The sequence below is a fragment of the Nerophis lumbriciformis genome, linkage group LG07 (assembly GCF_033978685.3).
Source record: "Nerophis lumbriciformis linkage group LG07, RoL_Nlum_v2.1, whole genome shotgun sequence".
In the NCBI taxonomy this organism is placed as follows: Eukaryota; Metazoa; Chordata; class Actinopteri; order Syngnathiformes; family Syngnathidae; genus Nerophis; species Nerophis lumbriciformis.
The window spans coordinates 46,042,102-46,056,022 of NC_084554.2; positions in this window are offsets into that span (position 1 = coordinate 46,042,102).

The window sequence follows — 13,921 nt, forward strand, 5'->3', positions numbered from 1 at the left end:
CCCCCACCAGCTCCATCTAGCATCTGGAATCTGCTTCCTGAGGGGGGGGCCAGTGCTGGTAGCGTGTCAGCGGGACAAGCAGACCTCATTCCACTGAGGATGCTGCCTGCCTCTCCTCCAGCGGGGGCGCTGTCTGCTTCGGTCCTACTTCCTGCCCCAGTGCCACAAAGCAAGTTGGACCCGCCAGAGAAGTACAGTCCGGCTTGGGTGGATGAGTGGTACCGCAAGGTACTTATTGAACTGCAACTGGAGGAACAATCCCAATCAGCAGAGAACACTCCGCCCACTCCTCTGGCTCCTCCCACGCCGACAGCCCGGACGCCTGCCACTCTGACGCCACCATCAACCCTGGTGGTCCTGCAAACGCCATCCTCTCCACCTCCTGCTCCAGCGCTGCAAAGCACAAGAGACCCCGCAGAGACCGACCCAGTAAAAAGGGCATTGCACCAACAGTCCAAACAACTTGGACAACAGGAGGAACAGTTTGGCGTTCTTGGGGCTTGCGTCAACGCCATGGCGGAGCACCAAGATGCCCGCCTTGATGCATTGGAGAAACAGATGGGAAGTATACTCTCCGCACTGCAGGTGATGATTCCCCCTACGGCCAACCCAGCAGTCCAGCTGAGACATCCACCACCCACAGAGACTCCGTTGCCTGATTCGTCCTTGGCTCCGCCCACGCCGACAGACGAGCCGCCTGCTACGCCTCTGGCTACGCCCACGCCGACAGACGAGCCGCCTGCTCCGCCTCTGGCTCCGCCCACGCCGACAGACGAGCCGCCTGCTCCGCCTCTGGCTCCGCCCACGCCGACAGACGAGCCGCCTGCTCCGTCTCTGGCTCCGCCCACGCCGACAGACGAGCCGCCTGCTCCGCCTCTGGCTCCGCCCACGCCGACAGACGAGCCGCCTGCTCCGCCTCTGGCTCCACCCACGCCGACAGACGAGCCGCCTGCTCCGCCTCTGGCTCCGCCCACGCCGACAGACGAGCCGCCTGCTCCGCCTCTGGCTCCGCCCACGCCGACGGCGCCTCCTGCTTCCATGGCGACGGCGCCTCCTGCTTCCATGGCGACGACGCCTCCTGCTTCCATGGCGACGACGCCTCCTGCTTCCATGGCGACGACGCTTCCTGCTTCCACGGCGACGACGCTTCCTGCTTCCACGGCGACGACGCTTCCTGCTTCCACGGCGACGACGCTTCCTGCTTCCACGGCGACGACGCTTCCTGCTTCCACGGCGACGACGCTTCCTGCTTCCACGGCGACGACGCCTCCTGTTTCCACGGCGACGACGCTTCCTGCTTCCACGGCGACGACGCTTCCTGTTTCCACGGCGACAACGCTTCCTGTTTCCACGGCGACGACGCTTCCTGTTTCCACGGCGACGACGCTTCCTGTTACCACGGCGACGACGCCTCCCGCGCCTGCCTCGCCTACGACGTACCCACCTCGTGTCCAGCGGGCCGCAGCACGGCGCCGCCCACCTCCTCGTGTCCGGCGGGCCGCACCTCGGCGCCGCCCACCTCCTCTTGTCCGGCGGGCCGCACCTCGGCGCCGCCCACCTCCTCTTGTCCGGCGGGCTGCACCTCGGCGCCGCCCACCTCCTCTTGTCCGGCGGGCCGCACCACGACGCCGCCCACCTTGTCGTTTCTGGACTTTTCATGGACGCTTTTGGCGCCAACAGCAGCGACGCCCCAGACTTTGGTACAGGACTCAAAGACTGCTGAGGTTCTGGCGCCAGTCTCGTCCGCCTCCTCAACGGCCACAGACATGGCCGTTCCGAGGTCGCCCGCCTCGACGATTGTGGCGACAATCCACCCGCCGCCGCCACCTGACTTGTCCCCGGTGGCTTCGGGGACACATGGCCTGGCGGCCCACCACCAAGTCCTCCCTCCACCCTCCCGTGACTTTTGACTTTCTGGGGGTTTTTTTGTTGGGGAGGGGTTTTCTAGTTTGGGACGTCTGGGATCCGTCCCTTAAGGGGGGGTTATGTCATGATCGTTACCCGGATCATGGCATGATTTATGTTGGTTATGTTTCTGGTTTTAGTCTGTTTCCTGGTTGCACCCTCTTTCCCTGTTTATTCTTGGTTTCCATGGGCACTGATTCTCCTCACCTGTCTTAGTTTTGCAATTAGTGTTTCCACCAGGTGTTTTGGCTAATCACTCCCCTTTATAGTTTCCTGTCACCCAGCAGTAAGTGCTGGGTCAATGTTTGCTTTATGCAACATTTACGTTTCCTCTGGTTTTCTCCTCATAGTAAGTTTGTGCACGCTAGCATTCCTTGTTTATCACCCTTGGTGACATTTTGGTTTTTTGTTTAGCTCCACGCTTGCTAGCGTCCTCAGTTTCGTATTTTTGTCCTGCCTTTTATTTATTAAAAATACTTAATCCTACCTGCACACTCCTCCTGCTTGTCTTCTGTACTGGAAGGAACACACCAGCACAGCTATGCGTCCCCGAAGACGTAACATCTCCATCTCCATAGAGCAGGTCAGCAGCAGGAAGCATGAAGTGCTCTAAAACTTGCTGGTAGACGGCTGCGTTGACCCTGGATCTCAGGAAACAGAGTGGACCGACACCAGCAGATGACATGGCACCCCAAACCATCACCCAACCATGCAAATTTTGCATTTCCTTTGGAAATCGAGGTCCCAGAGTCTGGAGGAAGACAGGAGAGGCACAGGATCCACGTTGCCTGAAGTCTAGTGTAAAGTTTCCACCATCAGTGATGGTTTGGGGTGCCATGTCATCTGCTGGTGTCGGTGCACTCTGTTTCCTGAGATCCAGGGTCAACGCAGCAGTCTACCAGCAAGTTTTAGAGCACTTCATGCTTCCTGCTGCTGACCTGCTCTATGGAGATGGAGATTTCAAGTTCCAACAGGACTTGGCGCCTGCACACAGCGCAAAGTCTACCCGTGCCTGGTTTACGGACCATGGTATTTCTGTTCTAAATTGGCCCGCCAACTCCCCTGACCTTAGCCCCATAGAAAATCTGTGGGGTATTGTGAAAAGGAAGATGCAGAATGCCAGACCCAAAAACGCAGAAGAGTTGAAGGCCACTATCAGAGCAACCTGGGCTCTCATAACACCTGAGCAGTGCCAGAAACTCATCGACTCCATGCCACGCCGCATTAACACAGTAATTGAGGCAAAAGGAGCTCCAACCAAGTATTGAGTATTGTACATGCTCATATTTTTCATTTTCATACTTTTCAGTTGGCCAACATTTCTAAAAATCCCTTTTTTGTATTAGCCTTAAGTAATATTCTAATTTTGTGACACACAGAATTTTGGATTTTCATTTGTTGCCACTTCAAATCATCAAAATTAAATGAAATAAACATTTAAATGCATCAGTCTGTGTGCAATGAATAAATATAATGTACAAGTTACACCTTTTGAATGCAATTACTGAAATAAATCAAGTTTTTCAAAATATTCTAATTTACTGGCTTTTACCTGTATGTATGTATATATATATATATATATATATATATATATATATATATATATATATATATATATATACAAACCCAGTTTCCATATGAGTTGGGAAATTGTGTTAGATGTAAATATAAATGGAATACAATGATTTGCAAATCCTTTTCAACCCATATTCAATTGAAGGCACTACAAAGACAAGATATTTGATGTTCAAACTCATAAACTTTATTTTTTTTTTGCAAATAATAATTAACTTAGAATTTCATGGCTGCAACACGTGCCAAAGTAGTTGGGAAAGGGCATGTTCACCACTGTGTTACATCACCTTTCCTTTTAACAAATCTCAGTAAACGTTTGGGAACTGAGGAGACACATTTTTTAAGCTTCTCAGGTGGAATTCTTTCCCATTCTTGCTTGATGTACAGCTTAAGTTGTTCAACAGTCCGGGGGTCTCCGTTGTGCTATTTTAGGCTTCATAATGCTCCACACATTTTCAATGGGAGACAGGTCTGAACTACAGGCAGGCCAGTCTAGTACCCGCACTCTTTTACTATGAAGCCACGTTGATGTAACACGTGGCTTGGCATTGTCTTGCTGAAATAAGCAGGGGCGTTCATGGTAGCGTTGCTTGGATGGCAACATATGTTGCTCCAAAACCTATATGTACCTTTCAGCATTAATGGCGCCTTCACAGATGTGTAAGTTACCCATGTCTTGGGCACTAATACACCCCCATACCATCACAGATGCTGGCTTTTCAACTTTGCGCCTATAACAATCCGGATGGTTCTTTTCCTCTTTGGTCCGGAGGACAAGACGTCCACAGTTTCCAAAAACAATTTGAAATGTGGACTTGTCATACCACAGAACACTTTTCCACTTTGTATCAGTTCATCTTAGATGAGCTCAGGCCCAGCGAAGCCAACGGCGTTTCTGGGTGTTGTTGATAAACGGCTTTCGCCTTGCATAGGAGAGTTTTAACTTGCACTTACAGATGTAGCGACCAACTGTAGTTACTGACAGTGGGTTTCTGAAGTGTTCCTGAGCCCATGTGGTGATATCCTTTACACACTGATGTCGCTTGTTGATGCAGTACAGCCTGAGGGATCGAAGGTCACGGGCTTAGCTGCTTACGTGCAGTGATTTCTTCAGATTCTCTGAACCCTTTGATGATATTACGGACCGTAGATGGTGAAATCCCTAAATTCCTTGCAATAGCTGGTTGAGAAAGGTTTTTCTTAAACTGTTCAACAATTTGCTCACGCATTTGTTGACAAAGTGGTGACCCTCGCCCCATCCTTGTTTGTGAATGACTGAGCATTTCATGGAATCTACTTTGATACCCAATCATGGCACCCACCTGTTCCCAATTTGCCTGCTCACCTGTGGGATGTTCCAAATAAGTGTTTGATGAGCATTCCTCAACTTTATCAGTATTTATTGCCACCTTTCCCAACTTCTTTGTCATGTGTTGCTGGCATCAAATTCTAAAGTGAATGATTATTTGCACACAAAAAAAAGTTTATGAGTTTGAACATCAAATATGTTGTCTTTGTAGCATATTCAACTGAATATGGGTTGAAAATGATTTGCAAATCATTGTATTCCGTTTATATTTACATCTAACACAATTTCCCAACTCATATGGAAACGGGGTTTGTATTAGCAAGAGCTTACAGCGGCATCAAACGTGCGGAGGCGTTTTTTTGCCCGTCTCCATTTTGCATGTTTTTGTGCACAATTAACACGACGCCACGTGTCGCCACACTCCATTTCAGCTGTGAGCGCGCTAACCGGCTCGCGCCTCGTCTTCCCCGGTCCACGCCAAGAGGCGGAGGGGTGGGGGGGGGGGGTTTTGGCGTATCCGTCGATGTCTCAGCTAATTGTTGGGAATTGCTAAACGGATTTGGCGACTCCGCCACGTCTTTCTTTGGCAAACGGCACGACTCAAACGAGATTTGACACTCATTTGCAGCCATTTTTGTAGTGAGATTATCAACAAAGATAATCTTGCACTTTTCACAGCCACTAGGGCCCATTTTTGCATAGCACTCATTTTTACTTCATCGTTATTTTTGCATGAGACATGTCACTATGAGCTCATATAATAATTCCACTTTTATTGATGTTGACGCCCAGATAGACTACTGCAACGCACTTCTTGTCGGGATCTCCAGCAAGAACATCCAGAAGCTGCAATACTTACAGAATAGTGCTGCTAGAATCCCGATGAGAGTGTGGATATACGACCATATCACACCAATTCTCAAAGGATTGAATACAAAGTCTCCCTACTAACCCACCAGGGCCTCCATGGAAATGCCCCCCTCTACCTCAAAGAACTACTCACCCCCAAATCCTCCACACGACACCTCCGCTCCGGACAGACTCGCCTCCTCCAACCTCCGAGGACAAAGCTACGAACTATGAGAGACCGGGCTCTCTGTTCCACTGCTCCCAGTCTGTGGAACACTTTCCCTGACCACCTGAGGGAACCACAGACTGTGAATGCTTTTAAAAAAGGCTTAAAAACCCTTCTTTTTAAAAAAAAAAACTTTTTTTTTTTTTTTTTTTTTTTAGCTAGTTCTAGCTATTAGGCCATACCTGGGCAAATTAAGGCCCGGGGGCCACATGCGGCCCGTTGAGCTTTTCAATCTGGCCCGCCGGACATTCCCAAATAATTTTTTTAGATCTTTAAGATGGAAAGTGTAGCTGCCATTATGATGTGCAGTGATGTTTTCTAATGACCGTAAGTCTTCAACTATACTGTCAGGACGGGAACTGTGGTGTGTTTGTTTTCCCGAGATGCAAGTAAAGCCGGACTGGTCATGGCGTGAAGGTAAATACATATTTATTTATATTTATTTATAACACTCAAAGGAACAAAAGGCGCGCTCAAGGCGGATGTACAAACTTGACTAACGAAACAAAAAGACTTGCACGGGGGCAAAAAACTGTGAACAATTAAACAAAAACACTAACTGTGGCATTAATAGAAAAAAACTTACTTGGACATGGCATGAAGTGCGCAGAGGTAGACAGAGTGTGACAGGGGCATGAATACGGGGATGTCACCAGCAAGACAAACTGAAAAACAATGAACTTAAATACTACTGACATGATTAACGAAAACAGGTGCGTGACTCAAAACGTGAAACAGGTGCGTGACGTGACAGGTGAAAACTAATGGGTTGCTATGGTGACAAACAAGAGTGCACAATGAGTCCAAACGTGGAACAGGTGAAACTAATGGGTAATCATGGAAACAAGACAAGGGAGTGCAAAGCCAGAAACTAAAGAGTCCAATAACTAAACAAAACATAACTTAAAACAAAACATGATTACACAGACATGACATATACAAAGTATTTCAATGCTTGGAATCTGCGCTTATGGATGATATACTAATGACTATGGTCATCTAATGAGTTACTATGGTCATCTAATTAGTTACTATGGTCATCTAATTAGTTACTATGGTCATCTAATTAGTTACTATGGTCATCTATGTCACAGCAGCTCAGACGAGGCACCAAGCAGTGTGGGTGGGAAGCGTTTCCACAGACAAAGTTCTAAAGCTTAGTGATATATAAAATAGAATATAATAAAATAGAAAGTACTTTATTGATCCCTGGGGGAAATTCAGCAAGTATCAGATTTTAGGTGGGTTTATTTTGTACCCTTTGCGTTCATATTTCACTGTTTGTTGCGTTTCACTTGATTGTAAAATATGTCGATCGAAAGGGGGTGTGACGTTCATATGTTGTCAATATTCAGTGTTTTATCGTTCATAGAAATTTTTAAAATTCCATTACGTTTTTTTAAGGCGGTCTGTCATAACCTTTTTAGCGTTCCATCAGACTTTATTGGGAGGTTTTGTATTAGTGTTCCTAAAAATAGATATACCGGCCCCCAGACACATTTTTTTTCTCTAAATTTGGCCCCCGAGTCAAAATAATTGCCCAGGCCTGTATTAGGCTGTTCTAGTTTTTATTTTTATTATCTTTTTATTTATTATTATTATAATTTTTTTTTTTAAATACACTAGCACTTTGAGGTTGTTTACTCCAGTGTTTTTCAACCACTGTGCCGCGGCACACTAGTGTGCCGTGAGATATTGTCTGGTGTGCCGTGGGAAATTATGCAACTTCACCTAATTGGTCCCAAAAATATTTTTTGCAAATCAATAATTATAATCTGCAAATGTTATGCCGTTGCTTAGTGTCTGTGCTGTGTAGGGTAACCATGTCAGTAGGTGGCAGCAGGTAGTTCATTGCTTTGTAAAAGTCGGAACGTGTCGGGTGATACGAGGATGGTTTGTTGTGATCCCAATATGCACGCTACAGGTAAAAGGGTACGCAATGCTTAAACCCAAAATGAACGAAAGGGAAAGGAAAAGGAAAAGGCTATGCAAAACGAAAGTCAAACTGAACTGGCTATAAAGTAAACAGAGACAGAATGCTGGACGACAGCAAAACCTTACGGCGTCCACAAAGTACGTCCATACGGGACATGACAATCAACAATGTCCTCACAAAGAAGGATCGCAACAACGTAAATAACCTTTCAGGTGCGCGGAACAGCGCTCGAAGGAAGACATGAAGCTGCTACAGGAAAACACCGACAAAACAGGAAGGGTTACCAAAATAACAGCGCAAGACAAGAACAGGAAGACACCAACAAACTCAAAATAAGGCACGACGACCTGGTGGAGTTAAATTTTTTAACGTTTTCTGCTGGTGGTGTGCCTCCGGATTTTTTTAATGAAAAAAATGTGCCTTGCCTCAAAAAAGGTTGAAAAACACTGGTTTACTCAATGTAAAGTGCTTTTTACAAATAAAATATATTATTATTATTATTTTTATATGGTGGATGTTATCTGGCGAGCGAGCTACGTCCGTTTTATTGTTAGCCGACACAACATCCTCGTGAAGCCTCGGTTTGCTTCAACAGAAAAGGAGGCGACGCGTTGATAAGGAGGACGTTTTCATGTCCAAACACTTTTATCAACGCGGCATCTTCTTGCAGGGGTTGAGTGTGTGTATTAAGGTGGTGCCAAATGTCCAAAATGTCCCCTCGGCTTGGCTGGCTCCATGTAGAGGCCAGTAAACAAAGCGGGGGCTGAGCAGATTCCCCCACCTGATTCCCGGGTAGATTCCTGACAGATTAACGCCTCCCAAACAATGAGGAGGGAGTGTGTGTGTGTGTGTGTGTGTGTGTGTGTGTGTGTGTGTGTGTGTGTGTGTGTGTGTGTGTGGGTGTGTGTGTGTGTGTGTGCATGCGCCTCACGACACAATGTTCCCACCAATAAGACTTGGAAGAGTTAGTTAGTTGGACCTAAACCGGGTGATGGAAATTGTTCTATTGATGTAATAACTCTAAATAACTAATAAAACTGATCAAAGCAACAATTAAAACAAATGTCGGCTCGCAAAATTAAGCATTGTTTGGTAGGTTGGAAAAAAAAAAAAAATTGATTCACATTTGAACCACGATTCTTCCTCATAAATTGATTAAAATTTTTAAAAATTGGCTTAAAAAAATAAAAAATTTTTTTTTATAAGAATCAAAATTAATAAATACATTTTTATGATGTGATAATAAAACACTCTAAAAGTCTAGAATGAAAGAGTATATAAGAGAATTGACAGAGTGTGTGTACCTTCAGCGCGCAGTGCCTCGTTAAAATCCAGCCGCTGTTGCTTAGGAGGTGAAGTGTGTCTCTCTTTACTAGCTTCGTCGAAACATGTTGCTTTTGTAGCTGTTTCAGCAAATTTGAATTGCTAGGATAGGATCTTTGATCCAAGACAACTTACATTGAACTAAAATGTTCTTTTCTTTGTGGTCGACAAAAGAAAAGTAGTGAGAATATCTCCATGTTAAGAAACTGGACTTTGGCTCTACCATGTCTTGTTAGTAAACACAGACACACACACAGAGCAGCGCGCCTCTTTGTCATGTCTGTGTGATCATGTTTTTGTTTTGGTCATGTTCGGTTTTGTTTTTGGACTTTTTGTGCACTTTTGTTTTGTCACCATAGCAACCATTAGTTTTCACCTGTCACGTCATGCACCTGTTTCACGTTTTGAGTCACGCACCTGTTTTCGTTAATCATGTCTGTAGTATTTAAGTTCATTGTTTTCAGTTTGTCTTTCTGGTGACATCCCACAATTATGCCCTGCACATTTCTGACACTTGATTTCATGTCCATCGTTCATGCTGCTCATTTTAGTCCATGCCAAGTAAGTTTTGTTTATTAATGCTATAGTCTTTTGGTTTCATAGCTTGTTCTCCGCCACTGTGCGCGCTTTTCGTTTGTACTTTATTTTGATATATTAAATAAATCATGTATTTACATTCCCGTCTCGCCCGAGCCAACTTTCCGTTGCATTCCGGAAAAGCAAACACCCAGGACCAAGTCATGACACTCTTCTCCGTCGCCTTTTCTGCAGCTCTCCAATAAAACACATTCAGACCCTCTCAGTTTCCAGCCGATACTACATTAAAAATAACGTAAAGTAACGTAAAATAACGCAGTAACGCATCATGTAGAAACGGTAACTGAGTTACTGAATATAAAAAATAACGCGTTAGATTGCTCTTTACCGCCAAAAGTAACGCGTTAGTCCCAACACTGCTAATGAGACAAATAACACTCAAACTAAAGTTAGTATGAGGAACCAATCAGTACCGGCTCAGCTAAATAATAACTTTCATGTCCGACCTCGGACATGAAACTTGGAAGCTCGGACTGGCTCGCTATGCTGGCTTGCGACGTGATTGGCAGCTGACATCAACAAGTTCATTTCCTGTGTGAGTATATTAGCGTTGCAGCTGAGGAGGGGAAAAGGTGTGAATTCTATTCTCAGATGACATTTCTCTCCACTTTTTCCGAGTGTGTGTGTGTGTGTGTGTGTGTGTGTAGTCTTTTCTTGTGCACCCCCAACCCCCTGAAACACCTACAGCCCCCCCACAAAGCGCAGGTGTTGAAGAGAGGACGCGGTCTAATCAGACAATCGCAACACTTCCTATCTTGAGACTGATTAGGACACGCCGCAAACACGACGAACATGGACTGTGCATAAGTATCTGTTGGAATATTCAAATAAATGCACACTAATAATAAATACAGTACAACAGTACAGGCATCAGCTTCTAAGTAACACTGCTAGCACATTCTAATGATGACCACAGAACTTTCCTCCAGAAGGTCTTATCTTTGTCCATGTGATGTCAGATGTAACAAAAGTGGAGCTGTTTGGCCACAATACCCAGCAATATGTTTGGAGGAGAAAAGGTGAGGCCTTTAATCCCAGGAACACCATTCCTACCGTCAAGCATGGTGGTGGTAGTATTATGCTCTGGGCCTGTTTTGATGCCAATGGAACTGGTGCTGTACAGAGAGTATCATATTTTTCGGAGTATAAGTCGCACCGGCCAAAAATGCATAATAAAGAAGGAAAAAAACATATATACGTCGCACTGGAGTATAAGTCGCATTTTTGGGGGAAATTTATTTGATAAAAGCCAACACCAAGAATAGACATTTGAAAGGCAATTTAAAATAAATAAAGAATAGTGAACAACAGGCTGAATAAGTGTACGTTATATGAGGCATAAATAACCAACTGAGAAGGTGCCTGGTATGTTAACGTAACATATTATGGTAAGAGTCATTCAAATAACTATAACATATAGAACATGCTATACGTTTACCAAACAATCTGTCACTGTTAATCGCTAAATCCCATGAAATCTTATACGTCTAGTCTCTTACGTGAATGAGCTAAATAATATTATTTGATATTTTACGGTAATGTGTTAATAATTTCACACATAAGTCGCTCCTGAGTATAAGTCGCACCCCCGGCCAAACTATGAAAAAAACTGCGACTTAAAGTCCAAAAAATACGGTAAATGGGGCAATGAAAAAGGAGGATTACCTCCAAATTCTTCAGGACAACCTAAAATCATCAGCCCTGAGGTTGGGTCTTGGGCGCAGTTGGGTGTTCCAACAGGACAATGACCCCAAACACACGTCAAAAGTGGTAAAGGAATGGCTAAATCAGACTAGAATGAAGGTTTTAGAATGGCCTTCCCAAAGTCCTGACTTAAACATGTAGACAATGCTGAAGAAACAAGTCAATATCAGACAACCAACAAATTTAGCTGAACTGCACCAATTTTGTCAAGAGGAGTGGTCAAAAATTCAAGCAGAAGCTTGTGGATTGCTACCAAAAGCGCCTTATTGCAGTGAAACTTGCCAAGGGACATGTAAGCAAATATTAACATTGCTGTATGTATACTTTTGACCCAGCACATTTGCTCACATTTTCAGTAGACCCATAATAAATTCATAAAAGTGCTCCAATCACTCTATCACAACAAAATAAGAGTTGTAGAAATGAATGAAAACTCAAGACAGCCATGACATTATGTTCTTTACAAGTGTATGTACACTTTTGACCACGACTGTGTATATATATATATATATATATATATATATATATATATATATATATATATATATATATATATCTTAATAAGATTATCCAAAAAATAGTGCTCGATACCGTGGTAGAGCGCAATACACATATATATATATATATATATATATATATATATATATGTATATATATATATATATATATATATATATATATATATATATATATATATATACCGTATTTTTCGGACTATAAGTCGCAGTTTTTTGCATAGTTTGGCCGGGGGTGCGACTTATACTCAGGAGCGACTTATGTGTAGGGATGTCCCGATCCAGGTTTTTGCACTTGCGATCCGATACCGATACTGACCGATACTGGCCTATCCGAGCATGTATTAAAGTTTAAAGTTATTTAGCCTACTTAGTTGTCAGAATCATGTTGAAAAGGGTTTTAGTACTCTTGATAACAACTAGCCAGCTGAATTAAGGGAGTTTGAATAATACACAATGGTTGGTAACAAGAAACTGACCTGTTTATTCAAGGATAAACACAAAATAGACAAAATTATACATGACAAACAAAAATGGCATCATTGAACGAGGGCTGGGCGATATGGCCTTTTTTTAATATTGCGATATTTTAAGGCCATATTGCGATACACGATATATATCTCGATATTTTGCCTTAGCCTTGAATGAACACTTGATGCATATAATCACAGCAGTATGATGATTCTATGTGTTTTGATTGATTGATTGAGACTTTTATTAGTAGGTTGCACAGTGAAGTACATATTCCGTACAATTGACCACTAAATGGTAACACCCCAATAAGTTTTTCAACTTGTTTAAGTCGGGGTCCACTTAAATTGATTCATGATACAGATATATACTATCATCATAATACAGTCATCACACAAGATAATCACATTGAATTATTTATAATCCGGGGTGTGGAGGGGGGCGCCTGATGTAAGTGTCAAAAAGACAGCCAAAAGAGTTTGATATGAGAATAAATCTAAAGTTAAAATATAGGGTAGAAATGCACCCATTTGCAGGAAATGTAGTCTTGATTTTCAAAATGTTCTTTCAAGGCTTGCATGTCTACATTAAAACATTCTTCTTCATACTGCATTAATATATGCTACTTTTAAACTTTCATGCAGAGAAGGAAATCACAACTAAAAAAATCACTAATTTTTTCATACGGTGTTGATGTGGAAATGTTTGCCTCGGCATTTTGATGGTGTGGACGTGTGGCACCGAATGGAGATAAGCGTCTCGACAGACATACGTATACGTATGTGACGTGTGTAAGAAGTTGCGCTTGCTGTCTGTGAGAAGGAGACAGAAGAAGGAGTGGGAAGAGCCTGTCGTGTAATGCCAGCGGCTAAAAGCAACTGCGTGAGAATCCATAGACCTGTGGATGTGTTGAAGGTGTGCTGGAAAATGCGGAACGGAAATTAGGGAGCAGCAGAAAAGTGGAATGTATTATTTAAATCTGTGCGTTGGAAAACACGGACCGGAGTTTTTTTTAAAACTGGATCTGGATCGGCATTTTCCCATGCCTTGCCGATACACATTTTTTGGCAAATATCGGCGGCCGATCCGACATCCCTACTTATGTGTGAAATTATTAACACATTACCGTAAAATATCAAATAATATTATTTATCTCATTCACGTAAGAGGCTAGACGTATAAGATTTCATGGGATTTAGCGATTAGGAGTGACAGATTGTTTGGTAAACGTATAGCATGTTCTATATGTTATAGTTATTTGAATGACTCTTACCATAATATGTTACGTTAACATACCAGTTGGTTATTTATGCCTCATATAACGTACACTTATTCAGCCTGTTGTTCACTATTCTTTATTTATTTTAAATTGCCTTTCAAATGTCTATTCTTGGTGTTGGCTTTTATCAAATAAATTTCCCCAAAAAATGCGACTTATACTCCAGTGCGACTTATATATGTTTTTTTCCTTCTTTATTATGCATTTTCGGCCAGTGCGACTTATACTCCGG